The sequence below is a fragment of the Gracilinanus agilis genome, chromosome 2 (genome assembly GCF_016433145.1).
Source record: "Gracilinanus agilis isolate LMUSP501 chromosome 2, AgileGrace, whole genome shotgun sequence".
Classification (NCBI taxonomy): Eukaryota; Metazoa; Chordata; class Mammalia; order Didelphimorphia; family Didelphidae; genus Gracilinanus; species Gracilinanus agilis.
The window spans coordinates 630871467-630894890 of record NC_058131.1 but is presented as its reverse complement, the minus strand read 5'-3'; positions in this window follow the sequence as shown (position 1 = coordinate 630894890).

Here is a 23424-nt window from a genome sequence, read left to right as displayed (position 1 = left end):
AACAGGGTTAAGTGACTTGCCCAGAGTTCCAACTACTCTCTGAGACCAGGTTTGAATTCAGGTCTTCTTGAATCAGGCTATATCCATTGCACCACCTAGCTACCCCACATATGCTCACACATAGTGTGTCTCTATCTATCTGTTTATCTGCCCATCCATCCATCCATCCACCCCCCTCTGTCCATCTATCCACCTACCTATTTAGCTCTATCTCTAGAAATATATGTGTGTGTGTGTGTGTATACATGTTATATATATCCTATTTATGTAGGCATGTGCATATATATGGAGAGAGACACATATGATATAAGTGAAGATGTGGCAGCAGCAGAAATGTAACTAGGGAGTCCTAATCCTTATCAGAGTTGTGACATTTACCCATGAACCTTTGAGAGATGTTATTCTATCCACCTGGGGACAAGAGTCCAGTCAGCTATCGAATGTCACTTATTGGTAGTAAGTATATGTGAAGGGTTTCAGGCATGAGACCTGCAAAGTTTAAATTCCTTCTTATTTCAGTTTGCCTGGCAGTTAGTATTTGGTCTAACAGGCTAGCTTCCAAAACCTTCAGCCGGTTTCTTGTTGGTCTGGGCTGTCATTGAATAGGTAAATATTTTGGAGTGTGTACCCACTTTGAAAATACTATTTATCAGGGAAAAGAGAAAGGTTGGAAAGATGACTTTCTGCAGACACTTAAATACTTAGGCAACCATCAATGCCAAATGTTCACAGAAGAGATTCCTTTGTTACAGAGCAGCTGGCCTATTGGTGTTCCTCCATTCTGGACAATGTGCCTCCTTGGGCACTTATTGAGCAGGCTGCAGTTACTACAGCGTAAGTTTTCGTTGTTCTCTCCAATAAATAATTTCACATATACAATAATTGACTTTTTATGTCAATACGTGTTGAGAGTCTCTTCTTAAAAAAAAAGAAAAGAAAGAAAAGGAAATCAACCCTGGAAACATCTTAAATTGATAAAGGTTTCACTCAAAACAATCAACTGTAGGAGAAGCTATAGGAGTGAAAGTGTTTGAACTGGATCTGATATTCTTTCTGCCTCTCAGTTGACAGATTGACACTAGTTCAAAGGAAACCAGGAAAAGCCTTTTTAGCTTTACCACTTTCTGAGGACAAAAGCTTAGATTTAATTTTTTAAAAGCCTATATGAGGAGAGAAATAGACCCTTTGTGTGTCTTTATTAACATGTTAACCTAACTCTGTGTCTTGAATTGTCTTAAAACAACCATGAAAGCAATGATTTTCAAGCAATGCATACAATTACGAGGAGAAAAGGAAATGTGACAGAAGTGACTGACAGAGAAATTAATTTTTCCTGTTTGTTAGATTCCTAAGTAATTGATTTAAATTCATTTTACTTTGTTCAACTGTTGAGCATTTAATGACTTTAACACCTGTTCTGCTATATTGGGCCACTATTTTACACAATAAAATGTGTTTTTCAAAGTTTACCCCCCCCCCCCCCATAAATGATTTCATTCCCTTCCAATTGTCCTAACAGTGTTAAAGGCTATATTTAATTTATACAGACTAGCTAAAATACTGACGTTGGAATTTTTTAAAAGGAAGAAAGTAACTTTTCCTACTGGCTTTGGGCGAATTCCTTTCATTTTTATTTGTTGTTGTTCATTGTCTTTCTATTAGAACGGGTAGCCAAGAAATGAGGAAATTAAAAACCAGCCATGAAATACAACCAATCCTGCTTCTCTCCACACCTCCCAAACCAAAAGGCCCCTTCCTGAGACACTGTACTCGGGATAGATGGAGGACTTCAGGGGTTGTGTGGATTCGCCGCTCCCCCAAAGGTGGGCTAAAGGTGCACGTTGTTTCCCCTGGCTCGCGCCAAGGAGAGCCGGCTTCCCCTCGCGCAAACGCGGCCAAGACCCAGCAATTCCTGGTCCCCAGCTTTAAGGGAGGTCCTGGAGGAGCTGATCGGGCTGGTGAAGACGCGCGCAGGGAACGATCCCCGTGGAAAAGGAAACAGCCTGCATTCTGCTACTTACTTACCATTTAGAACATAGTTGCTGTTTCCAGGCGAGGATTTCTCCCCCATCCTACCTGTCTGTACCCAGAGCTAAACCCGCTTGCCTGTCTCCGACTAGGCGTTTTCTTAGACTGGGCGCAGACTCTTTGGCTCATCCCGCCGCACGCACTTTCCCTGGGAGCAGGCTGGAAGATGCCTTAAAGTACGGTGCCCTGTGGCAAGCCTTTAAAATTCGAATCTGAAGAATAGCTTCCAAATGCCTTTCCCAGGGAGTTTCCTTTCTAGCCACTAGATGGCGGTTGACAACCATTTGTGCTCCTTGCTTGATGGTAACCTGAATTTGAGGTTCACGTTTGAATTAAGTTATCTTAAGAGACCTTCCTTGTTAGGTGGTTGTTGTAGACTTATTCTTTGGTTTACGAAAGAATTCAGTTCTTACCTTAAATTCAAATCAACCTAAGAACGTGGCTTAGCAGTTATAGATATTTCTTAGATATTATAGATATTTAAGGTGAGGATAGAGGGAGCAAGAAGGGAAATGTCCCTTTTATAATAAAGGATCATCAGACCAGGTCATACCTACAGATTTTCTAGCTCAATCTCACTTGACAGAGGAGGAAAGGGGAAATGACTTGCTTAAGGTCACTCAGGCTGTAAGTAGCAAAGCTGGGGTTCTACTGGCTATTGGGGCATATTAAAAAATGTAGGGTGTTAAGAGTATATAATGTTTAGAGAGTTTTCTGATGAAGTCATCCTCCAATTTAAACTTTTAAAGATCAATTTAGATGCCAAATAATCAGAATTAAATCTTCACTGCAATTTTGGTCACGTCTGTAAAATTCTGAAGCATCTATTTTAGTCACATTAAAAAATATATCATTGGGAAATAAATTTGTGCCGTATCATACTGGGTATTTACCTACGTAAAGATATCATTATTTTTTTTTAAACCCTTAACTTCGGTGTATTGTCTCATAGGTGGAAGAGTGGTAAGGGTGGGCAATGGGGGTCAAGTGACTTGCCCAGGGTCACACAGCTGGGAAGTGGCTGAGGCTGGGTTTGAACTTAGGACCTCCTGTCTCTAGGCCTGACTCTCACTCCACTGAGCTACCCAGCTGCCCCAAGATATCATTATTTTGTGAGTCTTCTTCAGTTCCTAGAAAATTCAATTCCAGGGGAACTGGATTCAAGTCCTAGCTCTGTTCTTCTCTACCTGTTTACTCTCTGGGCCTTATTTTCCTCAAGTGTAAAATAAACTAGTTAGACTTAGGTAATCTTAAATGTCTCTTTTATCTCTGAATGTCTCAATTTATTTGATTCCTAGGCATTTAAAACTCTTTGTATCAATGGTATTGTTTACCTTGAAGGTTGTGGTAAAACTCCTCATTGAAAAAAAAAAAAGCTAATCACAATTAACGATATGTTCAAATAAAATTTCTTCCATATTTCCATCTTCTCTCCAAAAATATTAATGAAGTATTCCTGGAAGAAAGGTAACAGTGGATTGAAATAGGAAGATGAGTTCAAGTCCTACTTCTGACTCATTCTAGCTATGGGACTATGGGCAAATGACTTCCTTCTCAGAGGTCTGGGATACTCCCTAGGAGTACAAACTTTGGAAGGATTGTTGTCCTCCATTGGTGATGGAAGGAGTTTCCTTACACAAATCTGGACCAAAATCAAATCAAGTCCCTGAAGCAATATTTTTCAGAGTCCATTTTGTGAAAGAAATTTTAAATAGGATTCTATCTTAAAACTCTATAGGAGGAGGCAGAGCGAATATAAGCTGTATACAAGGTGACAGGCAGCATGGAGATTTCGTAGAAAACTTTATAGTAAGAGGAGCTGTGTGCAAATTCCAGCTTTGCTACTCACTTCCTGTGTTACTGGGTAAATCAGTCTCTTTAAGCATCAGTTTCCTCAAATGTAAATAAGGGAATTGGACTAGATAATCTTGAAGGCTACTTCCATCTCTGAATCTATGATCTGATTGGGTTTAAGTTCTGACACCGTTTCACTTATTATCTGTTGGCAAGCCTCCCTGGATCTCAGTTTCCTCATTTGTAAAATGAGATCATTAGACTAGATCAGTGTTGTCAAGCTCAAATAAAAGGGGGAGGGCTGCTAAATTTTTCAAAAATTTACAGATAAGTAATAAATAATTATAACCTGGGGGCTACGTATTGACAGAAAACCACATATTAAATATTTTGTCTGTGTTCTATTGTATTTTTATGTGTTTTGTGGAATATTTCTCAGTTATGGTTTAATCTGGTTCTGGCTCACATTCAGGTGCGTGTTACTCTCTAATACTTCTGAACTAGATGATTCCATGATTCCTGAAGTTCTTTCTTTCAAGCTTTAACGTTCCTTGTTCTAGATCCAGGAGTATCCAAATTCTATTCTCCAGCCCTTAAAGCTACGCTTTTATTCTTTTCATTCACTATTTTGGATAAAGCCTCCACAACTATTTTTTCTCTCTGCAGTCACTACTTCAGATAAAGGGTAAGAGTGGTTTCTGTCACTTTCAAATGACTAGTTACGCTCTTAAAACTAATAATTAGTTCTACTAATTTCAGGTAAGGAAATTTCCAGTTAATTTTAGGGAAAGAGAAAGCAAGAGAGATGACCCAGTTTTTCAGGAAATTGTATGGTAAACTGGAAAGCCTATCCATTCCCATGAAGCTGTTTGCATTCAACTTGTTTGAAAATTGTAGCTTTGGCTTCCCTGCAATAAAGTGGAAAATGGTCTTTCAGGCAAGAATGTAAAGCAAAACAATATTCTTTGAAGCAACAAATCTTTGTTTGAGCAACAGTGACACACTCGGGGAACCGAAATGTCCAATTCAGTTTTGTATCTCAGCTCATATTTTAAGTAATCTAAAGTGGAGCCTGGTGAGTGAGTGTAGGCATTCCCTAGCCAGCTTGTTAGTCAGCTCAGAGTAGCTGGATCAGACTTCAGTGGAAATAGCTTAAGCTTCAGAATCCATGGGAGAGACAGTTACCTCTTTAGTCCAGCTTGGGCTCTCGATCAAAAACAACAGCAGCCACACGAACGACAACAATAACAACGAAACAACAAAAACTCTAAAGTTGTCATTTAAAATACCATATAGTTGAAAAGATAGGAGTTGGATGAGATAGTTTACAACAGTCAAAAAGAAATTTAGCAGTCCATGGACTGTGCAAATTGTCTGTTAAGTGGTTCTTTATGGTTGAGTAGAATCCATGAGGGTTTTATCTTGAATTTTTATCAAGCAGCATTCAGCAGTAACAGGTTTCTTGAGAATGTAATTTTTAAAAAAATTCTATGTTGTGTTCATATCTTTTCAGGACATACAATTGAAGCTTCAGTCCATTCGAGCAAGCTGCCAGAATGGCAGCAGGGATTGTTTCAGAGTATGTGTTAATAGATGTAGGTATAAAGATAAAAGGAAAACACCTTCAAAATTTTGTCTAATTTTTTTTAAAAAAGGAATCACGTCTTCTTAAACTGTATATCTTCTTTGCCTTCGTGGTCTGCAAGCAGGAGTGGAAGACAATCATTAGAAATGTCTGTTGCAATTTCTTCCCAGGGCTACTAGCCCATTGGAACAAAGCAGTCATTTTAAGAAATCTCGGGCTAGGGAAATGAAGGCATAACCACAGCAGAACTCTCTAGATTAAATTTAGACATCCTTTTGAGGCTTCAAGTACAAATCTGAGAGCCTATTTAATGTCTAAAAATAATGACAATAATAATAATAATCCAACAAGCATTTATTAAGTATCTACTATGGATGGTCCCTGGTCCCTGTAGTTACAAAGACAAATCAAAAAAATTAAGGAGCTAACTTTGTGTGTGTGTGTGTGTGTGTGTGTGTGTGTGTGTGTGTGTGTGTGTGTGTGTAATAGAGGATGGATGTAGTGTGTATAGAGATAAATATGCATGAAATAAAAAACTCCCAGAAATCTCTTTCCTTAAAAGTAACTTCCAGTTTATTAAAACAGTTTAATTTCAAGTGTTTTAGGGGGAGCAGGAGGGGCAGGCTTTAAAAAAAACTATTTTCTATATTCTCTCTCCATTCCTTATAGTAATGGTACATTGAAGGGCAGACTTAAAATAACAAAATCTCAGATGCTTAAAATTGGAAGGACCTTTAGAAATCAACTAATTCAAATCCCTCATTTTATAAATGAAGAAACCCAGTTTTCTATGTAGCATGATGTGGCAGTGTAGGTAGAGAGTATTCCTTCCAGAGTTTAAGGACTTGGGTTTAAATCCTGCTACTGACAGTTACCACCAGTGTGACCTTGGTCAAATCAGTTAGCCTCCATGGGCCTTAGTTTTCTCATCTATAAAATGAGGAGTTTGCACTGAGGAACCTCTGAGGGCTCTTTCAGCTCGAGATCCACGACATAAAGTAATATAGGAAAGAATCCTTGTCTGTAAATTGTACTTACTCTTATACTTTCTACTATTAAGATATTCTTTCTTTTATAGGATCAGAGACTTAGAGTTGAAAGGACCCTTGGAAGTCATTTAGACCAAGAGGGATTATTCAACTTACAGTCATACAAGTAGGACAGGGCAGAATATGGAGTGAAACCTAGAGCCTCTACTTTCCAATCCAGGGCTCTTTCTACTTAGTAATGTTGCCTTAGTAACATTAGTAAATGTGAAACAGAAGGAAAAAAAATCTTCTATGTTATAACCAAGAAGATCTGGGTTCTAATCCTTAGTTTTGCCACTTACTGTATGAGTTTGTAGGTTACAATTACCCTTTAAAAAATAGACTTTTCTGGGCATCTTTTTTTTCCTACTTTAGTTATCTTTCAGAATTTCAGTCTCTTCATCTGTGAAATACTGATAAAATCTATCTCCCAAAGTTGTGATTAAAGCTATTCATAAAATTTTAAATAAATGCAAATTATCACTGATAATAAGGGGATAGAACTATCTGATCTCTATGATCTCTTCTGTCCCTAGAATCCTGTGAGTTTTTATATATTAAGGGCTTTTCTGTCATCAGATTTCCCCAAAATCCAAATATCCCTAGAAACGGTGATACTTTAAGGTTTTAATAACTAACATCTTAGTGGAAATTAGTTATGTTTGCCCAGAGTCACATAGCTTAGATTAGATCTGAACCCAGAACCTCCTATCTCCAGATTTGGCTCTCAATCCACTTAGTCACCTCGCTTCCCCTGGAAATTAGTTAACAACTAGAGAAGAGCAAGCAAAGACCAAGGAAATAGGACCTCAGGATGATAATGGGACAAGATATGGGAACTTCTGTCTTTGTGACAGTGACCTTTTAGTAAATAAAAAAAAATTAAGACTTTTTTTTTTCTAATTTGAAACTGTTAGAAACACAGGAGGATTCACAAGGAAAGGACACAGGGAAGGAAAGGTGCTACCAGTTCTATTCAATTTAAAAAGCATTTATTTAGAGGCTATTATGTGCCAAGCAGTGGTCAAAGGATCAGGGGATGTAGACAAAAATTTTCTTCAAAAACTACCCCCTGATCCAATCCTTTGGAGAAGGAAATGGCAAACCACTCCAGGATCTTTGCCAAGACAAACCCAAATGGGATCACGAAGGGTAGGACACTACTGAAAAGATTAAACAAAAAATCAGTCCTTGCACTCAAGGAAACTTCCATGTTACTGATTGGAAACAACATATACCCAGATACATAAATACAAAAAGCAAATACAAAGTAATTTAGGGGGTGAGAAGATAATAATAGCAATGGAGATCAGGCATATAACTTAGGAAAACTCTTGGAAATTTATTACATGTAATTGGTAAAAAAAAAAAACAACAAAAACCATTGGGGATCAGGGAAATCTTTGTATAAAAGGTGGCTTCTGTGTTGTTCTTGGAAGGAAGCTCAGAATTTTATAAGGTGAAGAGAGGCAATATTTTAGTCACTGTTAGGGAATGGGGTTGCCGCTTGATTAAAGGCATAAAAGCAGGATATAGAACATCATCTGAGATGCATAAAAATGGACCTCCATCAGCAAATCGGACAATTGATAAGGTTAACAAACCTGAGAAGGGGAGGTGTAGGAGAAAATATATTGGCCTGGATGTCAGAAGAAATCGATTTGAGTACCAGGCTCTGCTAATAATAATTTTGGATAAATTCCTTCATCTCTCTGTTTCCACACAGAAAACGGGAGGGACTGGGATTGGGCTAGCTGATCTCAAGGGTTCCTTCCATCACTAATATTCCTTTCAAGGCTTTATGATTTATGAAACAGTGACTGGGACCAAGAGTCTGTGCATGTGTGCGTCCCTTGTATTTATTCTCTCTATATTCTGCCATACTTGTATGGTTATGCTGGCTCCTTCTAATATGAATAGAAGCACTTTGAAAACAAGATATTGCATCCTATTTGCTTCGCACTTCCGGCGCCAGGTGTAGTACCCGGCATAAAGTAGGGGCTGAATAAATAAATTTTGGCGGCTTGATTGATTGAGGAGACACCGTTTCTGCCCTCAGAGATCACGTGGTCTCTTTATGGCGAGAAGACGCAGGTGAGGTGACACAGAAGTATTTCCAGGGTCCTGGGAGTGGTACAGGTGCTCTGGGTCAGAGGAGGCGATGATCGCTGTGGGCTGGGGTTATGGGGGAGGCTTTAGGAAAAGATGAGACTTGAGCTGGGCTTTGAAGTTTCCCTTAACGAGGAAAATTCATTGTCTTCCCCCTCCCCACCCCACCCCCCACCCCCCAGCCTTTTGCAGTGTCAGGAGCGAGATTCCAAATCCATCTCTTTGGGCTTAGCAAAGACATAAAACACATTGTTTAAGGGTTTGGATGGCTGGAATGGGAGGGCGGAGAGGGGGTGAGATTTATTTCTGCATCCTGTCTCAGGAGCTGGTACTTTCAAATTCGAAGTGAAACTTTCAGATCAGCCCAGCTGTCCCCAAAGTGCTGTTAAGTGCTCTGAGAAGCCAGGAAGGGGGACGCCACGATGGCCGTGCATCCAGCTGCTGCGTTGGGGAACAGCTGAACTTCAAAAGAAGAGTGGGGTCCACACATGGACAGCTGGTTATGTGTGTGGGTGTTGTGGGGGGCACAGGCTGGGGGAGGGAAGCTAGCTGAGGAGCGTAGTGAAGAGAGACAGGGGAACAAGGAAGAGAGATATGGAAGGAGATGAAAGCACCTTGTAGTTGTCATCCAAAAGCCTATTTTGTGGCAGTGGGCTTTGGGGGAGTGGGGTGAGAAAAGGATTGTTTTGGAAAGCAACGAGTTCTGGATTTAACTTTCAAAAATTAATGCGAATTCGAATTTGTCCTGATAATACCTCGGGTGGCTACATAGAGAAAGGGTGCTTCTGGCTTGAAATTCTCTTGTGGACTCCCACATAGTCTGGTAAAGTGGCAAGAATATTGGCCCTTGGGTCAAAGGACTTGGGTTCAAATCCCACTTCTGATGTTTACCAGAGATGTGACTCTGGAACTGAGTTTCATTATGTCTAAAATGAAGAGGCTGGACTAGAAGGTGGTCTCTGAGATCCACTCTGAATCCATGGCTGTATGGGATTGATCCTTTCTTTCTGGAAATAATAGTAGGCATCAATTGATTTGCTTTGTGGGACAACAATTTCAGTTATTATTTGTCTAAGAGGCAGGTATTTCAGGGAGTCTGGTGCAGAATGGGGTGACCATCTAATGAGAAATTTACTGATTTGTGGAATAAATGTGTTGTGAAGGTCAGATATAACCAATCTTTCTTCTTTTTTTAATTCTTGACTTCTATCTTAGAATCAATACTTGGCCTCTATTCTAAGACTGAAGAGTGATAAAAGCTGGGTAATTAAGTGACTTGCCCAGGGTCACACAGCTAGGAAGTGTCTGAGGTCAAATTTGAACCCTGTCCACCAGACTTCAGACTTGGGCTCTATTCACAATACTACCTAGCTGCCCCTAGGTATAATCAATCTTAAGAGTGCAATTGAATGGAAGACCACAAACCTATATCTTTACCTGTTCAGGTAAAGAAAGGGTTGTTATCAGGAGGGATGACTTTTGAAAAGGTCAAACAAGTAAGTGAAGGAAAAAATGAATATGCATTTGTTAAGCACCTACTAACCTGCCAGGTACTATGCTGATTACAAATATTATCTCATTTGATCCTCACAGCAACCCTGCCAGGGACATGCTGTTTATTATTACCTCCATTTTACAATTGAGGAAACTGAGGCAAATAAAGGTTAAGTGACTTGTCTAGGATCACACAGTTAGTCAGTATTGGAGGATACATCTGAAATCAGAGTCTTCTTGACTCTAGGGCCAGTTCTATATCCATTGTGGAGTGAGGCATAAATTATAGAGGAGAAGCGGGGTGTGGTGGGGACCAGAACAAACAAAACAAACTCAAATCACAAAACAAAGGAGAGCAAGTCCAAAATTGGAAGGAATTTGCAGAGATAGCTGAACAATTATTCAACGCTTAAAGATGGAGAACTTCAGTCTAGGATATTTAGAGATAATGAACTCAGCCCTAGTACCATGTATGGGAATGGGCTAAATGACCCCAGCCAATGTTCCTTCCAGGCCAAATGGTTCCATAATACTTGACTAAGGTGGCCAAGTGAATTTCTAGGAGAAAGAAGAGGCCATTTTAAACTGTTTTTCAAAACAGCAACTGCCAATGGTGCTTTGCCAGTGTCTGGACCATTTTCAAGTCATTTTCCATAGTCAAGGACTATAGCAAGAAGGGCTACCCAGCAACCTTCTCAGGTCAGCTATAGACAGAGGCTGAGAACTTAAAACTCCCCAGCCAAACTCAAGCCAGAGAAGGCCACTACAGTTAAAGATTTGTTCCCAAAGACCACTCCCCACCCCCACCCCTGAAGTTATATAATGGATGATCCTCAGCCATAGCAACATTGTCCAAGTTTTCTGGGAGGAGAAATGCGCTTCTTTGGCTTCCTGAGTTTTGTTACCTCTTGGTTTGCCAAGGGTGAGGGAATGTGTGTCTGTAGTGGGAGGTCTACCCCTGTTTCTCTTTTTTCTTCCTTCCTTCCTTCCTTCCTTCCTTCCTTCCTTCCTTCCTTCCTTCCTTCCCTCCTTCCTTCCTTCCTTCCTTCCTTTCTTCCTTCCTTGCTTAGTTTCTTCCTTCCTTGCTTCCTTTCTCTCTTTTTCTCTCTTACTCTCTGTCTCAGTAACATCTCTAAGAGAGAAGAATAAAGGCTAGGGAAACAGGGTTAAATGACTTGCCCAGAATCACACAGCTAGGAAATATCTGAAGCCAGGTTTGAACCCAGCTCCTCTCAACTCCAGGAGTGACATTTCTATCTACTGAGCCACCTAGCTGCCCTCCCCTGTTTAATTTTCAGTGACTTAGAATAAGTCTGAAATCACTCTGGTCTCTTCATTTAACAGAATGTTTTCTGATACCCATGTCTTTTTTTTTTTTTAAACCTTGACCTTCTGTCTTAGAATCAATACAAAGTGTCAGTTCCAAGGTAGAAGAGGGATAAAGACTAGGAAGCTGGGGTCAAGCGACTTGCTCAGGGTCACACTACTAGGAAATATCTGAGGCCATATTTGAATCTAAGACCTCCTGTCTCCAAGCCTGGCTCTCAATCCACTGAGCCAACTAAGCCACCCAAAGCCTCATGTCTTAATATCAGAACAATACCTAGGAAATTATTATATTCCCAGCAGTATTCTCATTCTTTTCTATCTTATGATATATGCATATTTTAAAGTTTCTGAAAAGTCATAAAAGGTTATTTTCATTAACTTGATATTTATGCTATATTTTTTTTGATGTGTATTTGTTATTTCCCCCATTAGAATGCAAGCACATTGTGAGCAGAGATTATTTCATCCTCTGTACCTATTTCCCTAGTGTCTATCCTGGTGGCTGGCATATAGTAGGCATCAAATAAATACTTGTTGATTGAGTGGATGATGACAGGATTGAGAGTGGAAATAGAGTCTTTCTTGGCTGGGGGTAGGATTTACTCTTTTACCATCTTTGGTGGATATTCTAGAGGCCACACAGAAAAGCAGAAGTGAGAGGTGCCACAAATATGAGAGATAAGCTAGTCCAAGCCCTGGATGGGTAATCTCTCCCAAATTGAACAGTGACTGAGTGATAGCAGGACATTAAATTTCAAGACATGAAGGACAGAAGCATTAAGAGGTGGAGGAGTTGGATTTAGATTTTGTTTCTGCCAGATAAATCAGGTAACCTTTGGTAAATCATATCTCTGGGCTTCAGGTTCTCACCTGTAAGATGAAAGGGTGAGATCTGGTGACCATCAGAAAACCCTTCCAACTCTAAACCAACAATGCAATGATTTGTTACTACAAATCCAAGCAAAACTAAGTTTTTGTGTGAGAGGATCTAAAACATTGGAGTGAAGACCAAAGACCAAGATCTAGAAACAGCAAGAGCAGGTAGGGCTTCCCAATTGTTTGGGTTTAGAGGATTTGGCATTTTTTGTAACTGTATCAATGACCTAAGGATAGGACACAAGATGTAGGGAGGGTAGAATACATTTCTCATTAGGGATAGGTGGAGAGAGGAGTTCTGGGTTCTTGTTTAGAAAATGGTAGATATCACAGGAAAATAAATTCAGAGTAAGAAGGGAAAGAAGAAGTAATCTAGTTCAACATCCTCATTTTGCAAATGAGGTACAATGAGATTAAGTGACTTGCCCAAGTTCACACAGTCAATTAGTATTTGTTTAAAAACCCTTACTTTGTCTTTGTCGTTTTTTTTAAAGCCTTACCTTCTATCTTAGAATCAATATGTTGTAGTGGTTCCAAGGCAGAAGAGGGATAAGGTAAGAGTGGTAAGTGGTAAGGAAATGGAGGGTTTCAGAACCAATATTTAGTATGGATTCTAGTACAGAAGGAAAGGATTTTAAGTGGTAAAGAAATGGGGGTTAAGTGACTCGTCCAGGGTCACACAGCAAGGATGTATCTGAGGCTAGATTTGAATACAGGACCTCTCATCTCTAGGACTAGCTTTCTATTCACTGAACCACTTAGCTGCCCGTAAATTTATTCTTTTGTTGTATAAGTCAACCCTAAAACAAATATTCCTGGCAGAGAGTGTGTAATAGAGGGGAGACAAGGAAAAAGGGGCCAATGCTTAGAGATTTAAGCATCTTGCTGGGGCAATAGTTTGGGGGTTCAGGTTTAGTAATCAGTGAAGAAATTCCATTGCACTTTAAATTGCTAGCAGTTCAGTGAGCAGTAGGTTCTGAGCAATAGAACAAGGATTAAGATATTTCCAGATATTATAGAGAAGCCCAATCTGTGGGATCAGGTTTTGATTGCTTTTTGACCTGTGCTCCAATAGCCCCAGAAGCAGGCAGAGCATCTCTCACAGAAGTTGGTGCTATGACAGAAATATAAAAACCAGACGTCAACAAATATTTCTTAGGCATTGACTAATATTTGACATATTTGAAACACAGAGCTAGGCAGATTCCTCATCATTCTACTTTTGGAAACTTAAAAGTCCATTTGCATTCTATCATGCCTCATTAAGATATTTCTAGTGGGGCAGATAGACGGTTCAGTGGATCAAGAGCCAGGCCTAGATATGGGAGGTCCTGGGTTCAAATTAGGCCTCAGATTCTTCTTAGCTGTGTTACTCCAGGCAAGTCTTTAACCCTCATTGCCTAGCCTTTATCACTTTTCTGTCTCAGAACCAATATTTAGTATGGATTCTAGTACAGAAGGAAAGAATTTTAAGTGGTAAAGAAATGGGGGTTAAGTGACTCGTCCAGGGTCACACAGCAAGGATGCATCTGAGGCTAGATTTGAATACAGGACTCTCATCTCTAGGACTAGATTTCTATTCACTGAACCACTTAGCTGCCCCTAAATTTATTCTTTTGTTGTATAAAATCAACTCTAAAACAAACAAAAAAAACCCAACTCCAATAAGGGAGGGAAGTTTGGTGAAAGTTACAGAACTAATCAGAGGTGAACTGGGGTTGACTGGAAAGATTTTGCTCTCTTAAAAGCTACCTATCTCTCAGTTAGCAGGATCATCTGTGGGCAGATTGATGAGAGACTACAGAACGAATAAAGGAAGATGGATGATAGAAGGCAATTTCTCTCCTATTATTTTCTCTCTCTCTGTCTCTCTCTCTTCCTTCCCTTCTCTTTTTCTCCCTCTGCCTCTTTCTCCTTCTCTTCTATCTCTCCCTCTCATCTCTCTCTCTCTCTTACCTCCCTCTCCCTCTCCCTTTCCCTCCCTCCACCTCCCTCCCTCTCTCTCCTCTCCCTTTGCTCCTCAAACTCTTTTATAATCAATCTTCTTTTCCTATATTGTCAAAAAAATTAAAGTTAGAAGGAACCTTAAGGACCTTCTAAAAACTAATTCCTTATTTTTATATGCTAGGCAGGTGAGGTTGGGTTGTCTTTTCCCAGGTCACATAGATAGTAAGTAACTTAGCCTGGATTCACTTCTCTCGCCCCAAATCTATTCCCTGCCCTGCCCCACCGATATCTCTCATATTTTAAACTTGTTTGTTAAAAAAAAAAAGGAACGAGTTCAGATATTCTTTTGATCAGTGAGAAGTTTTTAAAAAATACAACAAAAAACAAATTGAGCTATAATTTTAGAGACATTAGATAGCCTAAAAACAACATAGCCTAAAGCTTAAAGGAGTTTTGGTTACTTACTGCCCACTCTGTGTCAATGAAGGTCAAGGCTGGACTCATCAGAATCACTCCCCTAGTCTGTTTTATAATGATAGACTTTCTACTTCATTTCCTATCTAGTAGGGGCCAGGCCTGGCAATAAATTGAACATCACTGCTGTATTATTTGAGTTACTCCACATCACTATAAATGACCATCTACACTTGATTTGAGCTGTCCAAATATTCACTAACTCTGAAATGTCCACAGAGACTGCTAGTCTGCCACAGTGCTGACAAGGTAAACAGAGCAGAGGGGGCGGCAACATTAGGCTATTTAGTAAGAAGAATAACCGAAGAATGATGACCCACTTCAAAGTAATAGGCCGGGGAAGACATGTTCAAATAGGATGTTATCATCAAAGTCTCTATTACCTCCTCCTTGATGCTTCTCACTCTCTAAGTTCAATTCTCACAGCTTACCTTTTTCATAAATAAAAGTCTGCCTCTGATGATTCAAAAACGATAATTGAGAAAATGCTCATTGGGCAAAAGGGAGATAAAGTTGTGGTTGAAAGTAGATACAGAAGGGTAGCTGGGTGACTCAGTGGATTGAGAGCCAGGCTTGGAGACTAGAGGTCCAGGGTTCAAATCTAGCCTCAGACATTTCCTAGCTGTGTGTTTCTGGGCAAGTCACTTAAACCCCCTTTGCCCAGCCCTTCTTGCTCTTCCGCCTTGGAACCAATACACAGTATTGATTCTAAGATGAAAGGTAAAGGTTAAAAAAAAGTAAATATAAAAAAGTGATCTGGTTCAAAGTATTATGAGCACTCAAGTGCATTGCTGAGCAAAAAAACCCTTTCCAGTGATAAAAATACGACCACTCTACCCTTGTAGGACATCATCAGAATTTTTATAGATCTTCCATCTTATTTCATTAGATCTTCACAGCAATCCTTTGAGGTCTGAAGCAAATAAAAGGATTCCGTTTTTATAGATAGGGAAATGCTATAGGCATGATCAGAACATATAAGAATGGTCCCCATTTTCTAGTGTTTTGTGGTTTAAGAAATGTTATTGTCATGACTCCGTGAGGAAGGTAGTGTAAAGAGGGTCATTAACACTTTCTAGTTCTTAGTAGGCACTCAATAAATGTCTGGTCGCTGATCATTTTTGTTGTTGTTTACAATTAGTTGTTGTTAGGAAGGGTCTGAACCTGTGATCTCATTAATGCCAGGAGCTTTGGGTGGGTGTAGCTAGGTGGCACAGTAGATAGAATGCTGGGTCTGGAGTCTGGAAGACCTGAGTTCAAATCCGACTTCAGCTATGTCACCCTGGGCAAGTTTAACCCTTTTTGACTCATCTGAAAAATGAACTAGGGATGAAATGGCAAACCATTTTAATGTCTTTGCCAAGAAAACCCCAAAAAGGGTCAAGAAGAGTTAGACATGACTGAACAACAAAAAGGTAACTTGGAGAAGGAAACTCCTCCTACCAATGTCATTGGCAAACTGGAAGCTATTTTCTGATAGATTGTCTTAGACAGCTGCCTGGGGGGCACTAACGCAGTCAGGATGTGTCAGAGGCCAGACTTAATCTCAGCCTTTCCAGACTCCTAGATTGACTCTATCCTGTGCTGCCTGTTTAAAATGGTTATGATGGCCAATTGAGGGGGGTATCTAAGTAGCACAGTGGATAGAGTGCCAGGCTTGGAGTTGGGAGGACCTGGGTTCAAATCTGGCCTCAGATACCACCTAGCTATGTGACCCTGGGCATATCACTTAACTCCAGTTGCATACCCCTTGACAGTCTTCTGTCTTAGAATTGATACTAAGAAAGAATGGGTTAAAAAAAAAGATGGTGAATTGATTTCACTGTCAGAAACAATAATGACAGCTTCCATTTACATTGTGTTGTTTTTTAAACCCCGACTTTCTATCTTAGATTTGATATTAGGTATTGGTTCCAAGGCAGAAGAGCAATAAGGGCTAGTCAACTGAAATTAAGTGAGTTGCCCAGAGTTACACAGCTAGGAAATGTCTAAGGTCATATTTGTTTGTTGTTTGTTTGTTTTGGTGTGATCTGAGAATTTTTATTTAATTAATTAATTTAGAATGTTTTTCCATGGTTACATGATTCATGTTCTTTCTCTTCCCTCCTCCCAACCCCCTCCCATAGCCAATGAGCTCTTCCACTGGGTTTTACAAGTATCACTGAACAAGACCCATTTCCATATGATTAATATTTGCATTAGGGTGATCGCTTAGAGTCTACATCCCCCAATCATATCCCCATTGAACCATGTGATCAAGCAGCTGTTTTTCTTCTGTGTTTCTACTCCCACAGTTTTTTCTCTGGACATAAGTCCCTCAGAATGTCCTGGATCATTGCATTCAATTGTGCCACAGTGTATCAGTCTCTGTGTACAATTTTCTCCTGTTTCTGCTCCTTTCACTCTGCATCAATTCCTGGAGGTTGTTCCAGTTCACATGGAATTCCTTCAGTTCATTATTTCTTTTAGCACAGTAGTATTCTGTCATCTAAGGTCATATTTGAACTCAGGACCTCTCATCTCCAGGTTTAACTCTATCTACTGAGCCAGCTAGATAGATCTACTATCTAGCTGCTCCCTTTATTTTGCATTTTAAGACTTATAAAATATTTTGAGTAGAAGGTAGAAACAGTTTGGATCTTGCTATGTCACCAGCTGCTGAACCTTTGGATTTTCCATTTGTCATACAACTAACTTTTTTTATGGGTCCTCTCCCCTAAATTTGAGTGTAAATTCCTTGAAATTTTTCTCCTTGTATTTTTTTTTCTCCTTGTATTCCCAGCTTTTAGCATAGCGCTTGGCACATATGAAGCACTTAGTAAATGCTTTTTCCTTCCTTCCTTTCTTCATTTATTTATTCATTCAAAGAGGCTGAATGATTGATCATAGTCACATGAATAATAAGGAGAAGAGCTGGACCTTGAATGAAGCTCTGACTCTAAGTTCAATGCCCCTCTTATCACATTATGCAAAGCTCAGGACATTATAGAAATTCATAATATGAAACTGATAAACTGTATTTTATAGGTATTATAGTGGGAAGAACACTGGACTTTGAATCAACACACCTGGGTTTGAATCCTCCTTCTGATACTCATTAACTGTGTGAACATGAATAAATCACTTAACCTCTGAATGTCATAGAAATGCCAACTTTTAGGTTTCTTTTTCTATGCAATTAGTCATCCTAACAATTAACAATGACAACAACGGCAAAAAAAGCCAAACCAACAAAACAATAAGCTAGCATGTGACCTTGCCTCTTGGTGAATGTATTTTCAGGATTTCTGAGAAGCTGTCATGTACAAGAGAGCTTTCCTGATTTCTATAACCCTACCAGGATTGACCCATAAGAATATTTGGTTGGAATCAATAAAAAGATGTGGATTTACAACTTTTCCACCTCCCCCTCTTCAAAAATACCACACGATTCATCCTCCAACTCATGAATCATCTTTTGAAAGTCTTGAACTATCTTCTGATTCATCATCTGGCCCCAAGCTGGTGAAACGGCGTGTGCTCTTTGAGTTTCTGATTCCTTTTTCACTGTGGAGGCTGCCAGACCTGACAGCATTTCCTCTACCTGCTTTTGCTGTATGGCGTCCTGAAACATTGGTGCGGGTCTTGGCAGCTAATTATGATGACATGAGATAGGGTTCATCCTGACCTCAGAGGACAGAGAAAGTTCATCTCAGCTGCATTTCCCCCCCAGCTGCAGCAGAATCAGACGTGACTGAAAGGTCTGGTGAGTCCCGTTCTTGACTGAAGCTTGGAAAGAATCAAAGAATCTCTGAGTTAGAAGGGTCCTTAGAGGCCATGTAGCCCAATCTGTACCTGATCATGAATTCCTTCTACAATATACCTGACTAGTGACCTCTTGAAGACCTCAATGAAAGGGGAAGTCTTGAGAAAGTCCAGTTCAATTCTGGAAAGATTGGGACCTATGACAACTGTTTCCAAGGGTTATGGCAGATAGAATTTGTCCAACTGATTTGACTATGTGTATAATAAACTTTATATCCTTCTTAACTATAGTCACTCTTGAAAGGGGATAGGTATATTATAATGAGAATGACTTTCATTTATGGGTCAGGCTAGATGGCTACAGAAGTTCCATATGACTCTCAGATTCTGTGAAACAAAGATTTTGGAGCCCATGGTATCATTCATGGAAGAGTCTAATAAGAAAGGAAGAATCCAAAAGTGAGGAACTAAAGATTAATTTGGCAGAATACTGAATATAAAGTGATCACGCAATAAATCCTAATTGTCCAAATGACATTAATTAACAAGTTTTTATGGTGAGATTGAACTGTGTGTCTTCAAACCTTTCTAGAGAAAGCAATTTAACAATTCCACTCTAAAAGCATTTATTAAATAGCTACTCTGTTCGAGGCATCATGGAATCCAAAGAAGACCAAAAGCCCTGCCTTCAGGGAGCTTATGCTCTAGTGAATGCAGAAAGAAGTTATTGACCCAAAAGCATATCAAGCTCAATTAATCCAAAACAAAGCTCATTATCTTTGCCACCAATGCTGGCTGCCTTCTTTTTGCTTCTTCTTTTTTTTAAAAAAATCCTTATCTTCTACCTTAGAATCAACACTAAGTATTGATTCCAAGGCAGAAGCAGCTAGGCAATGTGGATTAAGTAATTTGTGCAGGGTCACCCAGCTAGAAAGTGTCTGAGGCCAGAGCCTCTTCTCCTCTGAAGTGCCTGAAGAGTATCACCATCCATCACCTGGGCTGACAACTTCAGTGTCATCTTTTAGCTCCTCTATCTCGCTCACCCCACATATCCTATCAGGTTCCAAATTTTGTCATTCCCATCTCCATTGCATCTCTCACATATGTCCCCTTCTCTCCCCTCACACATCTACCACTCTGGTCCATTTACTTGGTACTCACTACCTTTCACCTGGATTATCACAATAGCCCCCTAATTGATCTCCTTGACTCCATTTTTCATCTTCACAATTATCAGAGATTTCTATATAGTTCAGAGGTGACCATAGCATCCTCCCCCTCATTTCTAACTCTTCCCTAACATTTGAAAAACTCCAGTGGTTTCCTTTGACCATTGGCATTAAATATAAACCCCATTTGGCATGTAAATCTCTTAACAACTCGGCCCAATTACTTTTATACCCTAATTACACATTATTCCTTCAATATAGTCTATAGCCACACTGGGCTAATTGATATTCCTAACACATGCCATTTAATCTCCATTCTCTGTATTGGTTATTCCCCATACTTGGTATGCTCTACCTCATCATTCTGTCCCTGGTTTCCTTCAGGACCCAGCTGAAGCTGGCCAGCTAGGTGGCTCAGTGGATTGAGAGCCAGCCTTGGAGATGAGAAATCCCCGGTTCAAATTTGGCCTCAGACACTGCTTAGCTGTGGGACTCTGGGCAAGTCACTTAAACTCCAACACACAATATTGATTCTAAGATGGAAAGTAAGGGCTTAAAAAAAATACTCAGTTAAAGAGTCACCTTCTACATGAGATCTTTCCTGGGCTCTCCAGTTGCTGGTGTCTTCCCAACCCAGGTTACATTTTACCTGCTTGTTATGTGTCTTGGGTACATTTTTATTTATCTATGTGTTGTCATCCCTGTTGCCTTAAGGGCAATATCTGAAATATCTGATTCACTTTTGCTTTTATCCAGCACAATACCCAATATAGAACAGGCACTTAATAATGTTTGTTTGATTGGTTGAGCAGTGCAAGGTAACAAAAAGGTTCCAAGTATGTGGAACAGACAATAAATTCTATAGAGTCAGAAAGATTACGGAGCCTTCCCTGAGGCAAGCAGAGAAGGCTTCCCAGAGGAGACAGGCCTTGAAATGGGTGTTGAAGAAAAGCTAACACTTAGATATACAGAGAAGAAAGCATTTCAGCAGGAAAAACTGAGAATTGAGGTGGATTCTGAGAGGAATGAAATGGACGTGGATAGTTTGGGTGGAGAGTAAGGTGGATTGAATGCCAGGTTAAGAAGTTCGATTTTTTTGGTAATGGAAAACCAACGAAAATCTTTGACACACATAAAGTGGTATTTTAGGAAGAACAATCCAACAGTGGGGTATAGATCCTAGTGTGAGGAAAACATGCATTTTCTAGGGTTCAGCTTTACATTTTTCAGTTTATTCCTCTAGTCTTAATTAGCTATAGAATGAGGATAATTATACTTATACTACAATCCTATATAGAACAATGGTATGTAAAGTTTTTGTTAAAATCAGAGTACAATAGAAATGTGAGTTCTCCTCATGAGGCTGTGACACTAGTGAAATTATAGATATTTGGGGTAAGTGTTTAATCTTTGTCTCTCAGTTTTTATCTCTACAAAATGGGAGTAATGTATCTGCCTCCCCAAACTTGTTGTGAGGAGCAAATGGGACTATATCTTTGGGACAATATTTTGAAAACTAGCCAGTGCTGTACAAATACAAGGACTTGCATTATTATTTTTATTTCTATTCTAGTTACAGTCTATTTCCAATTCCCAATTGATTATTTAGTTATCTCATAGTATTAATTTATGTCTTTTAGATGACAGGTAATATGAGAGTATCTAACATATTTAAAGATTCTTGTTATTATCACATGTATTTTACATAGGAAATTTGTTAAATGTTGAACAAAATTGCAGGGGAAAGTATCAGTTGGTAAGGATGGCATTTATCATGAAATAGTGGATGATGTGCCATTTTTGGAATCAAGAAACCCCAGGTCTAAATACTGCTTTGGACATAGATTGTGCGACCATGGAAAAGTTACTCTGAGACTCAGTTGCCTCATCTATAAAATAGGGATAATAATTGAAATGACTATTTCATTGGATTATTGTGAGACTTAAAGGAGGTAATATCTATAAAGTGCTTTGTGAATAATAAAGGGCTCTGCATTGGGGTAGTTAGATGACTCAGTGGATTGAGAGCCGCACCCAGAGATGAGAGGTCCTGGGTTCAAATTTGACCCCAGACACTTTCTAGCTGGGCGACCCTGGGAAAGTCACTTGATCCTAGTTGCCCAGGTCTTCCTAGTCTTCTGCCTTGGAACCAATACTTAGTATTCCTTCTAAGACAGAAGGTAAGTCTTTGTTAAAGCTTTATGTCAACTATTATTAATTTTTGGCAAAGGTTCTGAAAAAATGACAAATTAAATGTGAGATCGGAGAAACCAGTTTTCTTCCTCAGTCTGTAGTTGAAAGTGTCTGCATGCCTTCCAAGGAGATAGCTATTCCAAAAAGAAATTTGTGGTAAAATTCTTATTTATATAATATGCTAGCTGTTCCATAAAGTCTTCCTCAAGTTTCTCCCATCCTCTGAAATTATCTTCCCTATTAGATTTTCAAATGGAAACTGGTACCATGTATATTAGGACCACATTCTTTCATTCCAGGTAGTTATTGTATCTTTCTCTGGATACTATACCCCCTCTATAAGATCATAAATTCCAAGACAGCAAAGAGAACATTTTGAGTTTTTTTGTATCTCTGTCAATGCCTAGTGCTGTGCTTGGCATCATTTGAGCTTAATAAATAATTTTTTGACATATTCATTCTGTTAATAATAAACTAAAAAAATGTAAAGTAACATATAATCCGTCGCAATCACTCTATTTGTGACTTTACTTAACTGTTTTAGAGGCACGTTATTTAAAAAAATTTTATTTTTTACCAATTAAATGTAATAACAAATTTCCACGCAAGTTCTCCAAAGTTATATGATCCAAACTGTCTCCCTCACTCCTTCCTTTTTTTGTGAGTAAACTTATAAAACCCAAACTCCAAAACAGATACCCAAAAAACAAGTGAAAAATCATATGCTTTCATCTGCATTCCTACTCCAACTGTTCTTTCTTCGGAAGTGGGGAGCCTTCTTTTTCATAAGTCCCTCAGAATTGTCCTGGATCATCGTATTGCTGATAGCAGCTAAGTCTATCACAGTTGATCATCCCACAACATAGCTGTTACTGTGTTTAGTGCTTTCCTGGGTCTTCTCATTTCACTCTGCATCAGTCCATGTAGATCTTCCCAACTCTTTCTGAAATACCCATTCAGCATTCCTTATAGGACAATAGTATTCCATCACCATCCTGTGCCACAATTTGTTCAGCCATTCAGACATCCTTTTAGTTTCCGGTTCTTTACTACCACAAAAAGAACGGCTATAAATATTTTTGTACAAACAGGCCATTTCCCATTTTTAAAAATATTTTTGAGATACAAACTTAGTAGTGGTTTTTCTGGGTCAAAAGATATGCATTCTTTTATAGCCCTTTTGGCATAATTCCAAATTGCCTCCAGAATGGTTGAATCAATTCACAAGTCCACCAATAATGCATTAGTGTCCCAATTTTGCCACATCCCTTCCAACATTTATCATTTTCCTTCTCTGTCATACTGGTCAATCTGATAGGTATAAGATAGTACCTTAGATTTGTTGTTTTAATTTGCATTTCTCTAATCAAGAGGGATTTAGAACATTTTTTAAAATATGATTATTGGTAGCTTTGATTTCTTCATCTGAAAATTGCCTATTCATATTCTTTGACCATTGGTCAACTAGGGAGAGGAATATATTTTTGTAGGAGATGGGATTCTTCAGATGTTTGAGGGAGAAGTGTTTGTTGTAGCAAAACAAAATGTATTTAATATGGTTTTATTAATAAAATAAATGGTCACTGAAAAAATGAATCATATAGCAATATGCAATATAGTCAGATAAGGTCAAATGGGTGTCCATTGCCTTTTC